The following is a 21969-nucleotide window of genomic DNA, read 5'->3' as shown; positions in this document are numbered from 1 at the left end:
CTTCCACTGGGCACTGCATCCCCCCCTCAACCCTCTCTCTAGTCTCATGCACCCTGCCAACTGGAGAGGTGCTACCGGATACCAGAACTGGTGGGACCCTTGTTACAGCAGCCGCCCCCAGCTCACCTGATACCTTGAGATCTTCCTCAGGAGATGGCCTCCCATTGCAGAGCAGGCCCCCCTCCTGGTGTTCCCTCATGGAACCAACCAGGCCTTGAGACAGGGTTTCGGGCACCTTGAGACACAGCCCACTCCCACTCCTTCTCCTCTGAGACAGGACATGTGACCCTACACCCCTCCGACTACATATCTATCTGAGCTATCACAACCCTCCCCTAACTCACTTGCTTGGGGAAAACCTGAACCACCTCCTTCAGGATCAAAACAAAACAGTGTCTGATTGTCTCCGTCACTCAACCCACAATCTTCTGGGTGGCCTCCACACTTACATACCAGGACTTCTACCATGGGGGAAGCCCTCTCCCTGCATCTCTCATCTAGAGTCAGTATTGCGTCCTTCACACCACTAGGAATATGATCCCCTTTGCCAGTTCCCGAATCCACCTCAGGGACACTGCACACCACTGGAGCCACCTCATAAACCTAAACCCCCTAGTGTATGTTAACCCCCTCCTTCAAGTCAGGTGCCACATCTCTAGATGTGTGTACTTCTCTCTCTCAGCACTAGAGGACACCTTTTGGCTGCCACCATCTGAGCAGGACTTTGCCTCCAGCCCAGCTAAGCTCACTTCCTGAGCTACACACATTTCTTTTTCCGTTAAGGCTCGATCTATCTTCTTGCACTCCTGGTTTAGCTGCCTCAGCCTCCAGTCACAAACACAAATCCGATATCTCTCCTAATTAGTCAATCTTTCCCTTAATGTTTCCTCCTCAGGGCCACTGCCCTCTTGGTATTCAAGCAGGAGACCCCCCCACCCTTAGATTCCTCCTCAGAGTCATCTGATACTGTTGCTTCCCAGTGTAGAACCTTTTAGCTAAGCAGGGCTGCCTCAAGATCCTGCCTTGTGGATCTCCTCTTCACTGGTAGCCCCCTCTCCTTGCAAAAAACTTTTAGTTCCCTCGTCTTGTAGATGTGCAGGTGCCAAAAGTTGATTTCCATTTTGACAAGGCCCCACAGGTGCAACAACTAACCAGAGTTCCAACAACCGAATTCCGAAGGGAAACAGGGAAAAATAGTGTGTAGTTGCATAATGGTCTGCACTAATGTAGTATCAAGAAATCATCAAAAATAGGTTATTCACAAAAACAAAGCTTGTAGCAACAAATAGCTCCACCTGTGGCTATTACGATGTCGTGACAGATGAAAATCCCGAAGTATGGCGCTGACCGTGAGGTGCACAGGGTCGGGCCCGGAGTCACACAGACCCCAAAGAACAGTACTTTGGTAAAAGATGAAAACAAAGATGGTACACACGGCATCTGGGACTTGGGGCTTTGTTGACACCGGGCGGTGGCGGATCCTTACAACCACAGGGGAGGTGAAGCTTTCTTTCCGTACTGTTGTCGGGGAGGTGACGTTGCGGTGGTGTTGAGACATCGGTTCCTTATGACGATGCAGAGGTCAATGGACTCAGGAGGTCACCCACGTTAGGTATCGGCTCCGCGATGATGAGGCACCGGGGTCGTGAGGTCGGCACTGTGGTGCGAGTCGGGGCAGTGCGTCGTGAGCATCACAAGTGGTGCCCTGGGCTCTGGTACTGGCAGGAGCCTCTGTGATAGCGTCGGTAAGGTGTTGGCAGGCGTTGGGGCTGCGGTGCAAGTCGGGCGGTGCATTGTGCACTTCACGAGCAGTGCCCACAGCTTTGTTGAAGGTCACGGCGTCACTCGCCGGCGTTGGTGTTGCAATTTCACTCTGTGGCAGCTGAAACAGCAGTTTCAAGAGCAGAAGGACAGGGGGAATTAAGTCTTTGTGCCCCTGAGACTTCAGAACAGGAGGCAAGCTCTACACTTGGAGATCTTCTTCAAGCAGGATACACAGCACACGGCAAAGTCTTGGTCCTCTCCTTGGCAGAAACAGCCACTGCAGGCCAACCCGACATAGCACACAGCAAAGGGAGTAGTACTTCTCCTTCAGCTTTTCCAGCTCTTCTACTTGGCAGAGGTTCCTCTGGAGTCCAGAAGTAATCTAAAGTTCTGGGGTCTGGACCCCAATTTTTATACTCAATTTCTGTGGCAGAGAGGCTCTGTGCACAGTCAAAACCAGTTCTGTCCTCTCTGGCCCAGCTTCCTGGCAGGAGATGGAGATGGCATTGTATGAGGAAGACCAGGCATATTAAGGTGCAGGGAAATCTCCTCCCACTACTCTAAATGCAGCCCTGACTCATTCAGGAAAGGCAGGGCACAACCTCAACCCCCCCCCCCAGTTGAGAGAATGCACATCCCCAGCCCCTGTCACTCCACAAACCAGCAGAGACACCCCGGATGGTTAAGCAATAAAATAGCCACTTTCTAAAAGTGGCATTTTCAAACACACACTATAAAAATAATTGTTACTAAAAGATGCATTTTTATAATCTGCGTTTAGGAATACTAAACTCCATCTTCCCACTTGGTCCCAATGGGAAGTTATACTTATAAAATGTTATTAATAAACTCCCATTCTATCTTCTGGGATAGAAAGTCTTTCCTAGTGCAAACCGAAATACACTGTATTTTACTATCAGGACATGTCACACACACCTGTACGTGTCCTACCTTTCACATACACTGCACCCTGCCCACAGGGGTACCTTGGGCCTACCTTAGGAGTTTCTTACATGTAAGAAAAGCGAAGGTTAGGGCCTGGCAAGTGGATGCACCTGCCAGGTTGGCATGGCAGTAAAAACTGCAAACAGACACTGCAGTGGCAGGTCTGAGACCCTTTTAAAAGGCTGCTTGCGTGGGTGGCACAATCAGTGCTGCAGGCCCACAAGCAGCATTTGACTTACAGGCCCTGGGCAGACACAGCGCACCGTACTAGGGGCTTAGTAGTAAGCCAAATAAGCCAATCATGGAAACACCAATCCATACACATAATTTACATGGAGAGCATATGCACGTTAGCACTGATCAGTAGTGGTAAAGTGCCCAGAGTCATAAAACCAACAGAAACAGGAGGCTAAAAAGCAAAAAGTCTGGGGATAAACCAGCTGAAAAAGCCAGGTCTAACAGTATTGTTGACAGAGAACAGATGTTTATTGTTAGCCAGTACATGTTATTGACCTCAAAGGGTGGAAGGCTGATTGGACCCATAGGCATTTGAACTTCTTACCACGAGATCAAACACAGATCCCTTGAGCGGATGCGTATTCCACCGAGCTACCGACCCAGCAGTTATACTACATTATTTAAGTGACTTATAGTACAGTTTAGGAGTAACAAAAAAAGGAGTAAATTAAGGAAATAGTTGAGACAGTGGGATATATGGAGCAGCATGGATCTATGGTGGAAATTAAGTCCTGGAGTATGTCACGAAGTCCCACAACAGGAGAAAATGGAACAGAAAAATGAAGCAGATGCCTTTCCCCCTTACCTAACTCCATATCCTCTCCTCTGTTTTCAGCTGGCATCCACGCAACAAGAGATGGACTATACCTATAAGGAACTTGGACTCTGGGACCTGTTTCCCGATCATGTGACCAGGTCACATGACCCAATGAGCTTGGAGCTCAACAACGTGGAAGGCGTAAAACGGCGTCCTCTCTAGGAGGCGGGTGGATGACTTCCACCCAGAGAGCAGCTTTGGAGTCAACAGACCACTCAACAACCCGCCGGAGGAGAAGACGGAAGGAAAGCCGGGACAAGGAGATGGCCCTGGAACCAGAGTTCCAGACGACCGCTGCAGGGACGAGCCAAAAGAGGGAGCTGGACCTATTCAGCACTGCGGACACGCCAGCCATGTTCCAGGAGGGACCTGGCTAAACAAGGTACGAGGGCATTTGGGGACCGCTTGGGGTCAGAGAATAGGTGCTGTCAAGTCGGGTCGGGAGGAGGGAGGCAAGTGAGTTGCTTGCGTGGTTTCAGACTTGTGCAGCTGCGCGTAACATGAAGCGCAGTACTCAAAGCAAAGCATAACTGGTGGTGGCACTCGAGTGAAGTCTCCCTTCACACCCTTTCCCTTATTGGTTTAAGGATCTCTGGATAACGTCCTTATCCCGCTCTTTTTTCCGTTTTGGTCTCCTTTTGTTTGAAAACCCTCCAGAGCCTTATGACAATGTTAGGAAGAAAATAAAGATGTCAGACTAACCTCTGAGTACAAGAGAGTGAAGACGCCAGTCTGTGTACAAGAATTTATAAGAAGATGCCTCTTTTAGCTTTTCCATACAGAAGGAAAGGGAAACCAAGCGTACTTCCTGTTGTAAACTAAAATAAACCATCCAAGCCTTAAAACCCAGTCTCTGTCTTGCTTCTCGACCACACCACAGCGTACAACATGGTCTACTAAAGATTTGAGGAGTATCAAGACGTGTGACTGTCAAGCAGTGTACTCTTCTTAATACGAACTTAACAATCACAACTCCTGGTTGAGGCTACCCTATCTGGGAATGGACGAAGAGGGAAGGGATGGGTGTAGCCTGAGGGGATGCTGCCGGGCATGAGACTACAGCAATGACACAGGCTCCTGCTTTCTTGAGATTTGAAAACAATGCAAATCCTGACCCACTGAATGTCACACCACTAGTGCCACTACTTTCTATTTTTTTTTACATTTTCTATTGGTAATCAAGCAGGGTGGAGGTTTCTCACATTCAAGATCCTGCACATTCCTCCAGCTCAAAACGCTGTTGGGTGGCAATCCTTATTCATAGATCTATCAAACACACAGCTCTAAAACATAGATGCACCCACAAGGGAGATATACCTTTGTCAAACCAAGATCCCTTGACACAGTATTGGTAGTTTGCAGCACTTATGTCTGTAATGCTATGAGAGCACCATTCATTGCAGTTATAGTATGGGTACTCACTGAAACTGGATCTGTGAAAACAATTCCTGGAGGTTATTGGAATGGCCTAACCAACTGCCCAATTAGAACAACACCTATAAAGGAAAAATATTATCTCAATGCCTTTGTAACTAACAAAGAAGAATATGCATTGTCACGCTTACAGCGACATAATTATTATGTGCAGAGTGAAAAAGTGGTGCACCTTCTTGTCATGGAGCTTCAACAAAGGGAGGCCCAAACTGACATACCAGCGCCAGGAGTGTTTGGAAGTGAGTGAAGAAACTACTGGTTCCAGCAGGCCTGGGGCCGAGTGACCAGCAGCAGCCCCTCCCTCCCTCCCGCACCGGACTTAAATCACCTCGCGCCTCCCGCTTCACGGGACACGCAGTGCCAGGAGTGTTTGGAAGTGAGTGAAGAAACTACTGGTTCCAGCAGGCCTGGGGGCAGAGTGACCAGCAGCAGCCCCTCCCTCCCTCCCGCACCGGACCGGACTTAAATCACCTCGCGCCTCCTGCTTCGCGGGACACGCAGCGCCAGGAGTGTTTGGAAGTGAGTGAAGAAACTACTGGTTCCAGCAGGCCTGGGGGCAGAGTGACCAGCAGCAGCCCCGCCCTCCCTCTCGCACCGGACTTAAATCACCTCGCGCTTCCCGCGTCGCAGGATGCGCCGGGCGAAGCCCGGTCCATGGGCGGGCCCGTCTAAGCCCGTCAAAGACCGGAGGAGACTGGACTGGGCCTCCCCTCTTTCGTTCTATGTTCAGTAAGATTTCAAGATATTGTTTATGTCAGTAATATTGCCATTGAATGATTGAAACCCTTTCGTCTGCAATTGTCTAGTCATACATTGAATTGTGGTATCTGAGAGGGGTCCCTTAAATATGGTGTCGAAAACTAACTCGCACAGTGTTGGTGTAGGATCTGGTTTATTGGGCACTATAGATGCCTTCTTCACAAAGGCAGTCACTGCTTTGGAGAAAGAGATAGCATTAACGGAACGCCGGCTATCCCTTGAACCAGTGTTTATGAGAAAGTCATCCCTGGGGAAAATCGCTACTGTACCATCACCGGATCCATTATTGATTCAGAACACCCATACATCATGCTTACAACAAGAACTCTCAACTGCATTGGATCTAAGTGGCTTTGATGCAAGCTTAGATTCTTTTATGGCCTATCCAACTGTGGAATCAGGTCGGCGGAAGAGTGTTTTGCCATGTAACACTGAGCTAGCACCTGATTATATCCACCCCGACTTAGTAGAAGGTAATGTTTTAAATTTAAAACGTAAACGTGCGCGCAATAAGAAGAGTAAATGTACTCTATCTACGCGCCAGGATAAGGGGGTTACATATAGGGATAAAAAATCTACCCAGGATGATAATGCTGATTTTACCCATACAAGCTCAATTGTGGATATAACAAAAAGCCCGCCTGCAATTGGTAGAAATACCGTATGCTCATTGGATAACATCGAGCATTTAGTTAGGTCTCTAATTTTCCCACTGCTAGAACGCACCAGACGGCTAGGTGCTCAGATAGAAATACTGGAGAAAATTACGAGAGAGAATACAGTCTTGCTGAAAAAACTAGGGGATGTTAAAATTATAACGAATAACCCACTTGTACCACCTAAAAATAAACCTGGACAAGATATTAATAACCCGTTATCCCAGGAAGGTGGAAAGTTGACAATTCATAACCCCACTCAGATTGATAATGTCAGTAAAGATACTACCACAGATAGCCTTAAAACATGTTCAAATAAGGTTTCAGATAATATTGAACCCAATCTGGATAAAACATTGGACACTAAAATCAAAGAACATAAAAGGAGAATTGATCTTCCACCGGACTCCTACCCTTATGTAATTGTACTTGCAGGGGTTCCAGAGTGGAGACATAATAGGGATGAAACCACGTCCGAACTAAAACATAAGGTTATGTATTGGTTAGGGAAAAAAAGACCTCTTAGATCTGACTTGCGGGGAGAAATTATTAACGTCCGCAGAGTCAATTGGTTGGGGCCCACAGTCAAAGAAATTAGCGGAGACTGCATTATTGTAAATTTTAGAGACCCAAGAGTTGTGCAATTTATTAGTGGTTTCCCAAATTACAATAACCCTGGTGGAATTTTGTCTTTTGACCTGAGTTATTTTTACCCACCAGCCCCCTTTGTTGATGTTGCGAGACAGAGACCATACAAAGTACGTTACGAAGATAGGCCCCCAAACATCGGAAACCAACAAAATGTTCATAGGGGGTTTATGATGTATAGTGGTTCTTTGCCACACAACCCCCTTTATTATCAACAAATAGGGGATTTATTTAATGTTCCAACTTATAATAGATTCGATTCTTTATCAGGCCTGGGGGGGGTGGATTGACCAGCACGGGGACATGTATCTGATACCCGTGTGGTAACCTTCAACCCCGTTCCAACAAAGGACAGTCAGGGGAAGAGGGTTCTGCAAGATGAAGAAGTACAGAACCCGGTTGGTATCGAACCCGTATTCATTGATAGGGCTGACGTTGCTCAAATGGGGACCCAAGATAAGAACAAGGGATACTCAGTTAATAACAATATAGACAATAATAATCAAGTTATACATGATAGGATTGAGGGAAACTGGACCATCATTTGGAATATTGCCGGACTCAGGGCCAAGCTAGATAATTTGCTATGTCTTAAATTAATTGAATGCCACAATGTTATCTGTTTACAAGAAACGTGGGCAATGGATGTGCTTCATCTGAATGGTTTTAGAACAATTTTTACCCCGGCAATAGGCTCAACACATGGCAGAGCCAAGGGTGGGCTTTGCACATATGTTTCTAACCGTTTTATCTGCCAAACCATTGAGGTGTTTTATAATACCACCTATTATCATATTGTTGGCCTACATATGAACAAAAATTCCTGTATCCTGGTTATTAATCTATACAATAATGTTCCCCCGGCAGACACAGCATTAGTATTTAACAAGCTTAGCTCTGAAATTAACTCTATCCTTTGCAATAAAGGAAAGGAGTTTGTCGCCATATGGGGGGGGGGGGGGGGGGGGTGATTTTAATTGTACAATCTGCAAAAGAGCCGGAAAAGGAAACTGTGGTCTAACCCTGGATAAGGAATCCACATTGATACATTTTGAACATAATGGAAAGGGCGATGCCCTAAATGAGATTCTTTTTGTGAACGAATTAGGGTTTGCAAATACTTTATGTCAACCTGAGGTTTCGTTCTCTGCCACCTTTTGTGGCAGGGGACTTTCCTCTGTAATTGACTACATTTTTATCTCTTCGTGCTTTAGGGGAAGTGTTGGGAAATATGAAGTATTAGACTTATCTCTCAGTGATCACTTCCCTATTAGGGTCATTCTCGATAGTGCTCCTAGGATGCAAACTAGAGACATTATTATCTCTAGACAAAACGGATATGCCCTGAAGTGGTCTAAAATTGTACCCGCCGACTTTCTTTCAAACCTAATCAAGACTTGTAATTCATGCTTTAATACCTGTCTGGACATTGCGTCCAGGGATTTTGAAGTGTTTAATAATTTTAGAATTATTATAACATGCATTAAGGAAAACTTGTGGGTCAGCTTGAAAAAACGTAATAATAACAAAAGTGGAAAGAAGGGATGGTTTGACCAAGAGTGTACCATGGCACACACTAAACTTAAATTGGCTCTGAAGGGGCATGTTAGAGATAAGAAGCAGATTAGGGAACTTCGGAAATCCTATAAAATGGCAATTAAGAACAGGAGGGCCAGAATTAAGAGGGAATTATGGGAGGATTTACTAGATGCTTCTGAGCAAAGAGACACGACAGCCTTTTGGAGGGCAGTCAATGCACCCTATTTTAAAGATGACACTAAGGCGCCGATCGAGATTGCTATCGATGAGGATGAATGGATAAGCTATTTTGAGTCCCTTTATAATCCTGTTGCCCCTTCGAGTGAACTGAATAAGCAGGATACGCCCAAGATGACCACAAACTTTAAGAGCTTGAATCTCTCTTTCACTCTGTGTGAGGTACTGAAGGGTATTAGCTTGAGTCAGGGGGGTAAGGCACCGGGTCCAGATGGTGTACCGGTTGATGTCTTTAAAAATAACTTAACATTATGGGCCCTCCTACTAACTAGATTTTTAAATGCTGCGTTTAAATTTGGCCTTCCTAATACCTGGTACGAATCAATAATAGTACCTATCTATAAAAAGGGTGATAGAGCAAGTTGTAAATGCTACCGTCCAATATCCCTACTCGACTCAACTGTCAAAATCGTGGGTAGGGTTATTTTAGATAGGTTGCAGTCATGGGCAGATGAGCACAAAATCATCAGTGACCTGCAATATGGTTTTAGAGAAGGGGTAGGAACTGTAGATCAAGGATTGAACTTATCCATTTTATTGGAAAATTATACTAAGGCTAAGGGTGGTAGATTGTTTTTAACTTTTGTGAACTTAACTTCCGCTTTCGACTGTGTAAATCACAGTAAACTATGGGTAATTTTAACACGATTGGGAGTCGAGGATAATATCATTCGTTTTTTAAGGGAACTGTATAATGGGGCGAGGGATACAATTAGATATGGTTTAAAAGGTGAATGCACTAGAATGTTCAATATTGCAAGGGGAGTAAGACAAGGTTGTGTCCTTGCCCCGTTCTTATTTTTAATCTATATTAATGAATTTGAGGATATCCTGTTGAGGGATTGCATAGATATGCCTACAGCATCACAACGTCATATTCCGGCATTAATTTATGCCGATGATGCCGTTTTGATGGCAAGGACCCCTATTGCTATGCAAACCATGATTACTTCCTTTTGCACCTTTATGACCAGTTTAGACCTAAAGGTGAATTGCTCTAACACCTTTTCCATGAATTATGGCACCAAAACAAAACAGAGGAAAAAAGTTATGTTTATAGACTCTAAACCATTGGACTATACCTCTACCTTTCCCTATTTAGGAATTTTGTTTGACTGCTCAGGTCAGTGGAATTCGGCAGTTAAGGTGAGGAATATGTTATTTACTAAGTCTATAATGGCCCTTAAACTTTTTAGCAAAAAGATGGGCAAGAAACCAGTCAACGAGTTACTGCGTATCTATAAATATAGCTGCGTGGCTGTGGCAACTTATGGTGCGGGAATATGGGGCATCTCAAATGTAACTAGTTTACAGTTGACAGAGAATAGTTTTTTGAAATTTCTCTTAAGTACGCCAGGGAGCACTTCCACTTATAATATCCATGCTGAGCTCGGTATGTTATACATTGAGGACATTATTAGAACTCAGCCAGTCCTTTTGTGGTACAGGGTATGGACCGTAAATGAGTGCCATTTGAATCGTCTTATATTGAGGGACGTTTTGAAATTGGAGGGTGTGTACCGAGTAAAATGGCTGAAGTACATTAAAAGTTTCTGTGACCTTATTAACCATCCAGAATTTTATCTTGACCCTGAGTCTATGGTAAAGATCACAAGAAAAGATCTGAAAAGTCTTTGTGTTACGTGCCTTGTGAAATTAAGAGAATATACTGAACTGTCTAAAAAAACAGTGATGTCCCATCAATTGACCTTAACCTCGCAGGCTATTCAACCATATTTAACCCTGAGGCTGAAGGAGCATGAAAAGTTTCTATTGATACGTTTTAGACTTGGGTTTCTCTTTAGGTCTGTGAGTTTTCCCGTAAATAATGACTGGTCAGCTGGAATAAGCAAATGCCCCTGTGATAACAAATCCACCCAATCGGATATTCATATTTTATTTTTCTGTAAATATTATACTTTACCTAGGGAAAGGTGGATTAAGCCAATTTTAAAGTATTTGAAACTCAGACAGTGCCGACCTGCCTTTCTGATTATTAGGAAACTCGAAGATATATTTACGGTGGCATCTGTCTCTGTATTTCTTAGAAATGTTTTTTACCTAAGAAAATCGATCATGTTTTAATGTTTTTAGCCTATCTGTTTTTAAAACTTATATTTATTTTACATACTAGAAATCGTCTATAATGTGTAATAATATGTTGTATGTACTTTCATGGTTATCATTGTTTTATAACCGAATAAAGTCTTTTGATTGATTGACATACCCTCTTTAAAAGACTCAGTGCACACACTCATTACCCACCCAGATTAAATAGTAAGGACTTTCATGGAGCTTTATAGAACTCAAACCATAAAGATACACATCAGGCTGAGGAACACTTCCTACAGCTTGTAAAACGTCTTGTTTGATCAGGTGACAGCAGAGCTCTCCTAGAGGGAGAAATTACAAAAGAGAAAGTCAAAGCAGGGATAGCTAAATTACCATATAGGAAGGCATCTGGAGAGTTTGGCCTGCCAGGTGAATTTTATAGGATAAAAAATACCACTGAATTCGCTTTACTTCACAAAGTCTTGAAAAAAGCAGGGGCTAGGGCATAATTAGCCCAGAAGATACCAAAACCATTATCACATTAATTCCAAAATTAGACAAAGTTCACTACAGTGTTCCAGCTACAGGCCTATATCTTTGATAAATGCGTACAACAAGAAATTGGCAAAGGTCCTGGCAAATGGACTGCGTAAATTAACCCATAACCTGAGACACAAATTGGATTTGTCCCTGCCCTTTTATCTCTGAACCATCTAAGACACCTGTCCAACTTCCAAGGGCAAGTCAAAGATCATCAAAAGGACACAGTGGTCTTCACATTAGATGCTGAGAATGCCTTTGTCTGTATCAGATGGGGATTCCTGTTTAAGACTATTAAAAGATCAGGCACTAGAGCAGATTTCATGGCCAAAGTTAAATAGTTGTATGATACCCCAACACAATTTATTGTGGAAGCTATCTTTAAGATGTGTAGTTGAACTGGGAAAGGATATTCCCTCTACAATTTGCCGTTTCCTATTGCTTTAGAGCCACATGTGGATGCAATTAACATACAAAACAGATTAAGGGCATCAATATCACAACCGGACAGGCTAAAATACTGGTATATGCAGATGAAATATTGCTCACCCTCATATAACCCTGAACCTCAATTGCAGGGCTCATCTGTCTCATTGAATCCTTCTAGAGCTTACAAGAATAACGGGGACATAGCCTTCTTATCAATGGGTACTACCAAAGAGGCTGTGCATGCAGATTTAGATGAATGAATAGCAACGTTTTGGAATCCTTATTGTCAAGGGCTGAAGAACACGTTAATGAATAATTTCCGTCCACTCATGAAAACCACTGAAAATAATGTCAGTCATTGGTTGTCCTAAAAGCTGTCCATGTTGGAGAGAGCGCAAGTCATGAAAATGCTTGTGGTCTAAAAATACAATTACTTTTTGGGTCTTCTTCCATTACCGAACCTGCTATCACTATTCAACATAAACTTAAAATCCTGATTCAGAACTGCAGGCATCTACAGTGTCCAGGAGCCTCCTACTACTTAACGTGTATGCCAATAAAATCAACTGTCGCAATTAAAATATTTTATTTCCAACTTTCCAAACCCTCCAATGTAGACTTGTATTTAGAAACAGCATTTGAAAGACATTCCAAACTTTCATAATTTGTACAATAAAAGACACTCCAACAGCTTTACACAGCCTGTCGTCCTCCATCACCCGATGTTCAGAGACCTTCTGTGCTCCTGGACCATCTCTCAAAAATATTTAAAAGTCCAAACACACACTCATAGTGGGGCTTCCAGGTGGAATAATTAAGTACTAATGATACTAGTATGTATATAGAGATAACAACCGTGAGCATCATGTAGCAGAATTGTATTGGTGGACCTGTTATATGGAAATGCAGGCAAATCTTTTAAAGGCCTGAGGAGGCACCTCTTACCCTTTTCCTAAAACTGGAGATATAAACAACTGAGGTACTGTATAGTCAATAAACATGGGCAGTGTAAGAAATTGTGTTGGTGGTTGAAAGGAATATATGACATTACAACGAAAACTATTACAACGCATACCTTTACAACGTGGTCAATACAGCGCAGTTTCCATTACAACGCAAGCCATTACAATGCATATTCCATTACAATGCATATTCCATTACAACGAAAATAACTATTCTAACACCGCCGGGTGCTTACCACAGGGAATGGATCCTCGTTGTATTGACTGTGTTGTAAAGGCATTGCATTGTAATGCCTGCTTTGTAATGGGTGTTTCCCGGTTGAAAGGGGTAAGATACCCTTTTAGCAACAGCACAATCCCTGTCAGGGTGAACTCCAAAAGTCACTAAATTAACCTGTTCTTAACTCACTGGTAGCTTGGCATAATATAAGCAGTCAGGTCGAATTAAGAGGAAATGTATAAAGTATTTATGCAGACCTTAAATAGAAACAAAGTGAAAATACAACACAAGATAAATCCCAAGCCAATGTACAAGTATTGAGACACCAAAATGACAAACCTCCAACAAATAGAACTGGAAGTATGAATTTTTAAAGTTGAAGGTAAAAACTAGTCCCTAAAAGATCAAAGCACCAGCAGTGGACATCTAGTCATGTGAGACAGAGTCATAGTCGAAAAATATGGCCGACCGCGATGGAGTGCGGATCAGACACAAAAAGTGGATTGGGCACAAAAGGCATTTACCTTTTGACTAAGAAGAAATTGTGTGGAAAAATGTCCTGGAAGGTAAAGTTTAGCGGGGCAAAGCTGCAGGCGATGTCCGAGGAGGAGGATCATCATCGGGGAGACGCTAGACAAAATTGCAATATGGATTTTCAAGTTCGTACTCTTTTTGGGAAATCAAAAACCTCCAGCAGGAAGAAGCTGTAGCCGATGAGGACTCCATCGGGCCAGATTTAGCAAAGAACTGCTGAACAGGATTGGCTTATGCAGCGAACGTAGCGGAGCTGGCATGAAGTCAGGCCGACCGGCGATGCACCTTGTGCAAATCAACGTGCAGGTAGAACAGTGTCTCCTCTCAGTTTTCTCCGAAAATTTGAGCCAACATTCTTGAAGTCCCAAGCTTGAGATTTTGGCTATCTGGGCACCTTTAGAACCACTTCCAAAAATCCAGGACTACAGAGGCATCACTTAAAGGGTCAGGACTCACTCAGGCTGGGTTCAGATGCAAGTTCAAGATAGTCGTTCACTTTTCTGTCCCTGAGGCTGTGATCAGGAATACATCCAACAAGCCCTTGAAGTCGTTCTGTTAGTCCTGGGTTCAAGCAGGGGGAAAGGGCTAAAGCTGCGGGGAAAAGGGCTAAAGCTGCAGGGCAAGCCTCTGAGGTATTAAGGGAGGCTTCAGGCAGCAGAACAGTCCTTCCTGTTCCAGCAAAGCGGTCCTCTGAATTACACTGTAGGCCACAGCAGCAGGCAGTCCTCTGACAGTCCTTCTGCAGGTCCAGAAAGTGAACAGAAAAGTGGGTCTGAGAGTCCTATTTTTATACCTAGTGCTTTCTTTGAGGTAGGGAAAAGTTTATAGAGTTTCTGTTTGACGTGCTTGTAATGTTCTGTCTCCCCGGCACTGGCTCTAGCCAAGCTGCAGCACAATGCACTAGTGTGAAGGCAGGGCACAGCCTATAGATTTGCAAGTGGGGCTGTGACCAGCTCTGACCAGCCCCCATCTTTCTAGTGATGGCCCATCCAGGCACACCTAATCACTCTATTGTGTGGCTGTCTGGGAGGGATATGCAAAGTCCAACTGCCAACTGGACCTAGTCTTATAACCCAGGAACAAACTGGAGGCACCAAATAGCCAGTAAAAAATGCAAACTTTCCAAAAGTGGGCCAGAGCCTGTTTTATTTATGCATATTAAATTGACACTAGACGCTTGACGCTAGACCAACCTTATTACTCTTATTTGATCTGGTGTTTTATTTATACCTTTGTTTTAGACTTTTTAGATTCTTTGTTTTATATTAGAAGCAGGAAAAGACTATGCTGTCATTATACAGAGAATACTTGCGTGCATATAATTTACAACAAAGTAAACAACAATTTAAATAAACAGTAATGTGAAAAATTCTAATTCAAATATCCTAATATCTCGAAAATATTATATCAAAGTCATATTTCAAATATCAGTTTCATGAATTTTCGAATAATGCTATATGTATCAACATTTCATTTAGAAGAAACATAGCAAAAAGGAAAACACAGGGAAAATATTTATATCAAGTACATAGAATTTTTCTTATGTCCTGACAGAAACAATTAATTCAAAATGCCTCCTTGTTTTTGTCTTAAATCATAGTAAAGCCGACGAGTTTCAAGTCACTAATACTCAATATATAGACTCTCATCAGGTCTCTTGACTTTTTGCAGCAATAAGGGTTTCTGAAATTAGGATAAATAAAAGCACATTTAGTGAAAAAGAACTGTAATCATAAGAGCTCCCTCTAAAGAGGATTTTAAACAAAAATTTCTCAGACACTAAACATGACATGTTTACCTGTTCCAAATCAAATGTTAGAGCTTAATAAATGCAATAAGGCAACCAAATGTTATCCTCTGTTAGAGTTAGGCATCACAGTAGTGAAAAATGAATTTATTCGTTTTCCACTACCAAGACATGTAAAACTTAAGAGCACATGTACAACCTTTTAAATACAATGCACCCAGCCCCTTGGGTTAAATAGGGCCTACTATAAGTAATAAAAGGGGATTTTTGGACTTGGCAAGGGATTTATTTTACCTTGTCAAATTGGCAGGTTAAAAATGCATTCAGGTTGTAATGCCAGACCTGGAACATGGTTTCAAGGGCTACTTAATTAGGTGGCACAATAAGTGCTGCAGGACCACAAGTAGCATATAATTTACAGGCCCTAGTTATATGGTGTAGCTCATTACTAGGGACTTATAAGTACATTAAATATTCCAGTCAGGTGAAAGCCACTTTACAAAATGCTTTAGGGAGTGAGCACAAGCAGTTTGGAACTGATTGGCAGTGGCAAAGTGCCCAGAGTCCTAAGACCAGCAAAAACAAATTCAGAAAAATAGGAGGGTGAAGGCCAAAGGTTTGGGGGAAGACCACCCTAAGGCTGATTTAACCTATATTTAAGATCAGAGTTAGAAGAGCCACAGTTTGTAATACTACCAACTCTAATATGGAACATACCTACTTCAGAATACCCATGTCAATTAACGAAAACAGAGATAATTTAGGTAAACTATTGATTTTCTTCATTCTGTTGGCAAAATAATGTTAAATGGTGAGCTTAAAGATGACTAACCTGCAGCCCCTACCCTTGTAACTACTCTGACAAAATTGTTAATTGACTATACCATAACAAGTGAGAAAATGTTTAATGAAATAGCATACTTCAAAATTGAAGTCCAAATGGAGAGTGACAATTTCCTACAGCTGATTGCCAGTAAAACAGATGGAGTGAAGCATCGAGATATGGCAAGAGTGTTGGACATCCTCGTGCATTTAATCTCAAAAACATAAGGTTGCATGGACCTACTCTTGATCATATAATGCAATCCTCAATCAACTTACTACTCGAAGGCTGCTCTCCTGCAGATCAAACAAACAGGACAACTGATGGCACAATGCATCCTGCAGAATGATCACAATTTGTAAGCAATTTAATTGAAACGGTTGGCAAAATACATCTGAGGAGCTTAAGTATTGTATCTCGTACACAACAAAATATGTACTACATTAAAACTTTGGCACACCAAAAGAGGAAAATAAATGTGGAGATCAAGAAATTGAATAAGTTGCTACTATCTTTGAAACTGTTCCAATACCCTTGAGTACAAGGATTAAGATGCTGCTATCTAAAGACAATATGATGGGCGAAAAGTGTTGCTCAAAATAGAACTTGGTCTCTTTTATATCACCACTGTAGCACCCACAATTATCAAAGGTTTGAATTTTGGAGAATAACATAGGCTTATGGCACACTAGAGCATATAGTGCAAACATCAGTGGGGAAGTTTGGATTACTTTTGACACCAAACTGGGATTGGTGGTACAGCACTAACTTCGGAACAATCGGATATTGTCATGACTAATTCAAGTTGTTTTTTATTTAATGCTAAACAACTCTATCCATGGTGAATTCAAGTCAAAACAAGACATCGTTCCTCGCACAAATTGTCTACCTGCTGCACTCTTCAAGAAAGCCACTAAATATTGGGCCAAGGTCTGTCCATAAGCCAATTACTGCCTTTGTTGCTTTTATCAAAGTAACAATATGGTCATAAACATGAAGACAAACTCAAATACTGTCTTTCAAGAATTCAACCAGAACAACTTGCAAGATGCTATGTAGAAGAAAAGCTAGACACCACCACGCAATGCACTTACCTAAAAGTAACATTTGTTAATTGTGGCAATTTCAAGACGCACGTGCAAGGGTGAAAGCCATAGTCTAGATCGCTGCTATTCACATTAAAATAATTGCAAAAAAATTAAGTTGTCTCTCTTTCGATGCAATCCTTAAAATATTCTTTCTCTAACATATGGTTATTGCACAAGCCTCGGCTTATAGACAACTGTTTAGTTTGAAGTGCACAAGCCCAGGTGCGTTTATAGTTTGGTTTCGTTTTTCAACAACTAGGTGCCACTGCCAAAGAGCATACATAAAACCCTGTAAAACTAAAGTTACCATAAGTAACACACTAAACCTTCAGATCTGGCCGGAAATCATGCATACCAGAACTAACAACCTAAGTGGACATATTTAGATGCATCCTGAACTGCATGAATCCTAAAGGATTAGTGGGTTTTACCAGCTTCACCGGTGCCTTTTAAGATGTTAGTTAATGAAAGTGTACAGAAACTCACGATTTCGTAATAGGGAAATAATAGCTAAAAAGTCACATGCCTGGACCGTACTAGTTACGTATGTGCATCCAACATGCCAACAATATCTTAAGATGAATGTTTCGTTGAACATTAACTTGAAGTTTTTTGTCTAGGCTGGGTCACTTCCCTACAAACTATTTTGTTGCTAAGTTGAACAATATTTGTCTAACAAATTGCAGGTTTTGGGACCTTAAAGAAGAGAGGTTTATACATATTTTATGTATCTGTCCAACCTTGTTGAATGCTCGTAGAAAGATATTGCAAAAGAGCTTCAAATCACCTTCAAATAAGAACTTGTAGGCAAGCTAGGATCCGGAAACTTAACAGACAAAACACTCAGTTGAATTGCAAGTTTGTTAAATTTATGGACCACTTTGTAAAGTTGCTGCCAGGCACTGAATTTCTACTCTCCAATTTCCAATCTGGCTTTACAAATGTAAATATTGAATACTGATTTTACTCCACTTTTTCATAAGAACTAGTGAATGACATTAATAATAATTTCAAGAATAGTTTTAGGATCAATTTTATTAAACGTTATGAGGACTGTTTTTTAACTTCATTAAATGTTTTACTTATTCGCAAAGATTTATGATGTAACGTTTTTTTAATAATTATGTACAATAAATATGTTGTTTTCTATTCTGTGGGTAGTGCTCCGTGGACCTATTAGCACACGCACTATTTGCATCTCACTTTCGGAGAGACTTTTTCAAAGCCACTGAAAGTTGGATTGCTGTACACATTTTGTGGCTTGGTCTGCATCCCACTGAAGGCACTCTTGCACAACCCATGCGCTGTTTTCTCTCCTTGGGGTGGGGTGGAGGGGCAGGGGCTGTTCACTCACCGCTTCAGGATCAGAGGGTTATCCTGTGGCCACGGCCTCTAGTCATTCAGTAGTGGGAAGGAGAACCTCCAGCATCCCGTTGGGTCCCCCTCAAATGAGTCCATCTGTTGTGGGCGCTCCACAACTGCTCATTGCCATCCCATGAAGAATCCACTGGGGTCCTTCTCGAGGGACCAGCCCCCTGATGGTCCGAATGGTACAGCCCGGTTTTCAAAGGAACTCATTGGTGGTGGAAGCCCATTGACCTTCCAACAGCAAGTACAATCAGGTCAACCTCGAATAAAGCGGGTATCCTTACCATCTTGGGGGAATTATTGGAGTTACGGAATCTATTCTTGGCATCATTCTGGCCCTGGCGTAATAGGGATTATTACTGCCATAATATGGATATCGTTAGCATGAAGGTCCCCTTTCATAAAAAGATGCTAGCCATTCTTGGCACATTGTGGAAATCCTTACCATTACGAACGCCTTGCTTAGTAAAATGCTCTTATTGCCAAAAAGGAGGTCGGTCCTTAATTTGTAAAAGCATAAGCACAGGGGCTGAATTATTTTCTTGTGCGCCCTCTGCCAGGACTGCTGAATGCTGGTTTGCCAAATACCCCGGTTGACTAGTCTTGATCCAACCTCTAGCTTCTTTCATTTATCGCCTTAAATTGCATCTCTCTTTATCTCACTTTTGCAGGTTTTTTGCATCCCTGCTTTTTTTCCTTTAACACGGTCTTCCTTTTTCTTTTTGTTCCTTCTCCCACATCAGTCTTTCTGTCTCTTGCTCTGGTTTAAAGTACATTAATGAAAACTACATTCTGTTCCCAAAAATGTATACTGATGCCCACCACCTGCACAAACTAAGCACTGTAGGTGGCAAATCTTAAAGCCATGGGCTACACCAACTGCAGTTTAAATGTTTTCTTTATTCCTGCTCTGCACATTACACTATACATACTTGTATGTGAATGCATGTTAGCGTTCTGAGGGCTGTGCATTAATGTATAGAGAAATATGGCTGTGCCCGCGGGGATTCTTTAACGGTGCTGGCTTCAGTTTTTCCTGATGCACTTAGTATAATCAGACAAATTAAAACGTAAACAACAGCACATAAGGGCTGGTAGTGAGATCACATGTGTGTGTATACAATGCACTGTAAATTGCCACTTTGCATCGCGTCATTTACGAAAACAAAGGGCAATCTAAATGTTGCCTTTTGGGAAAAGTAGAGAAAATGTAGATATTCTTTTTGGGGTTAGAGGGTAATATTGGTGGGTGGTGGGACGGAGGGAGTACGTATGGCTTACTACTGCCTCGCATTCCATTCCATTGCATAAAACAGTATTCACATCAAGCGATAAAGCCGTGGAGCTATATTATTGGCAAATTGATTATTAAAACAGCAATGCTCATTAGACTACCGTTCAAGAGCCTGTACAAAGGCAGAGCAGAGGATGGGGGAAGCAACCTGTCAGGAAAAGGACATCTCTTTGAAGAGTGATGATGATGCACTAATACTGCTAGACTCCAGAAAAGTGCACATCTAGACCGCGGACTCTGGAGGGGAGGGGGCACCCGGTCTATGACTACATTAGAACAGCCTCTTATAATATAGTAGACATCTACACGTAAAATGACTCTGAATTGCCCCAAAGCATTTTTTCTAGCAATATCAAATCACCACCTTTGGCAATGCCTTTCATTTAATGTATTATGTCACACCTCCCAATTTCTGACATGTGCTTCGTAAAACAAGCAACGCCGTTCCTGGCGTGAAATGACGTCACGACAGTAGCACCCTACCGGCATGTAAACTGTCCTGCCCGGCTCCGGCTGCTGGGCGTGGGTCCTACTGCCTGCTCTGCAGCCCACTCCCTCCCGGATTGAAAGCAGTGATAGAAATTTCAGAAAATACACTTGTTCCTCCACAAAAACCAACAAGCCAGGAAGGCTCCTCACTCATGACGGCGGGGGCTGCAGCGGTACAACGCACAGCTATTTTACCTTTGGTCCGTGATGTGAGAGCTGAATGGTGCAGTACCGTTGGCTCAACCAAGCGGGGACGGCGGAGGCTGGGCAGACAACTGTTCAGCGGAGGGGGCCCGGGTCTCCTGATGCTGAGCGCGCAGCAGCACCAGCCAGTCGTGAGTGGCTGGGAATCTGCTGTCTCACACCCGAGGACCGCTAGAGAGCACAGGCTCAGCCTGACCCAGGCGCCGCCCCTGCCGCTCCCCTCTCCTACACCGAGGCCGAGCTGTTCTCCGGCAGACACTGAGATGGACAGAGGCCGGAGCTTTCCAGGCAAGTCCAGGATGCATCTGGCGCTGCCAGACACAGAGATGGACCATGCCAGCCTACGAGCACCGCGCCCACAGAGGCGGTTTCTGAACTGATCTCCGCTGCTCTAGTCTGGGGGTGCACATGATACCGTCTCGCCCAGCGTCATTGCTGGCACTATTTCTATCCCACGGCTTTTCAATTACAAATAATTAGCAGCGTTAGTCTAAGCTAGGTCAAAGGAAGGAACACAAGACTGCAGTACCCATAATGCACTAGTTTGCCACAGTAAAGCTCATGACTGGAAACAGTTTCCATTATATATATTACGGTGTAACTTTGTCACCCTGGGTTGAATTAAACAGGTATATTTTTGATGGCTTTAATTTGAAGCATTCTTTTTATGTTTTAGGAGGTAGGCACATTAAATGCTGCAAAACTTAAAGCGATACATTTTCGATTCAGTTTGCCCATACTTCATCATGCAAGCCCTATTCGTTTCCACTAATTACAACATTTTGAGGAAGGGCAACATTGCATTGTGACCAACAGCTTTGCATATCTTAGAAAGCACCTAGCAGACCCCAAGGATGAGCAATATTGTTGGCATTTAAATGTACCCGTAATTAATTGCTGTGTAATTTAATCAGCCCTGTCGAGTTTATCAGGTCCATGCATGATGAGCTGCTCCAGTCCATGTTTTTTCTTTGAATTCTGAGTCTTGCATTTTTCTTTATTCCATTGTAAAACCAGGACTTCAAGTCAAGAATTCAAAGGAAAAAAAACCTGTACTGTCATGTTATACCGCGCTATGTAGATTTTTATAGCGCACTAATCACCCATGAGGGTATCAAGGCGCTTGATGGTGGGTGGACAGGGGCTTGCCTGGAATTATTTGAAGGACCAAGTCTTCAGCTTCCTGCAGAATTTGAGAAGTGACACAGAGAAACTTACGTGGTGGGGGAGGTAGTTCCAAGCTACGGAGCAGATGTGTGAGAAGGCGCAAACTCTTGCGCTGGTCATGTGTATGCGGGGGTTGTGCGCGAGTGGGAGACCGTAAGAGCGGAGAACCCTGGGGGCTGGAGGAAGTGGATGCGTACATTGAGGTAAGCAGGGCCTATGTTGTGCAGAGCCTTGT

General features: G+C 43.0%; 1 protein-coding gene across 2 annotated transcripts in view; it reads right to left on the bottom strand.

Annotated features, from left to right (window-relative positions):
* The window catches only part of DYNC1I1 (dynein cytoplasmic 1 intermediate chain 1), a 1604297-nt gene extending 1583347 nt beyond the window's left edge, over positions 1-20950 (bottom strand). The window contains exon 1 of one of the 2 annotated variants that reach the window (XM_085630867.1): positions 20559-20950. The gene's annotated coding sequence lies outside the window, so the exon portion shown is untranslated. The remainder of the gene's footprint in view (positions 1-20558) is intronic. The other variant, XM_085630869.1, reaches the window with a different exon arrangement.
* Positions 20951-21969: the final 1019 nt, after the last annotated feature.

The sequence above is a fragment of the Triturus cristatus genome, chromosome 10, assembly GCF_964204655.1.
Source record: "Triturus cristatus chromosome 10, aTriCri1.1, whole genome shotgun sequence".
Classification (NCBI taxonomy): domain Eukaryota; kingdom Metazoa; phylum Chordata; class Amphibia; order Caudata; family Salamandridae; genus Triturus; species Triturus cristatus.
The sequence above is the reverse complement of the archived record's forward strand: the minus strand, read 5'-3'. Positions and strand labels throughout refer to the sequence as shown.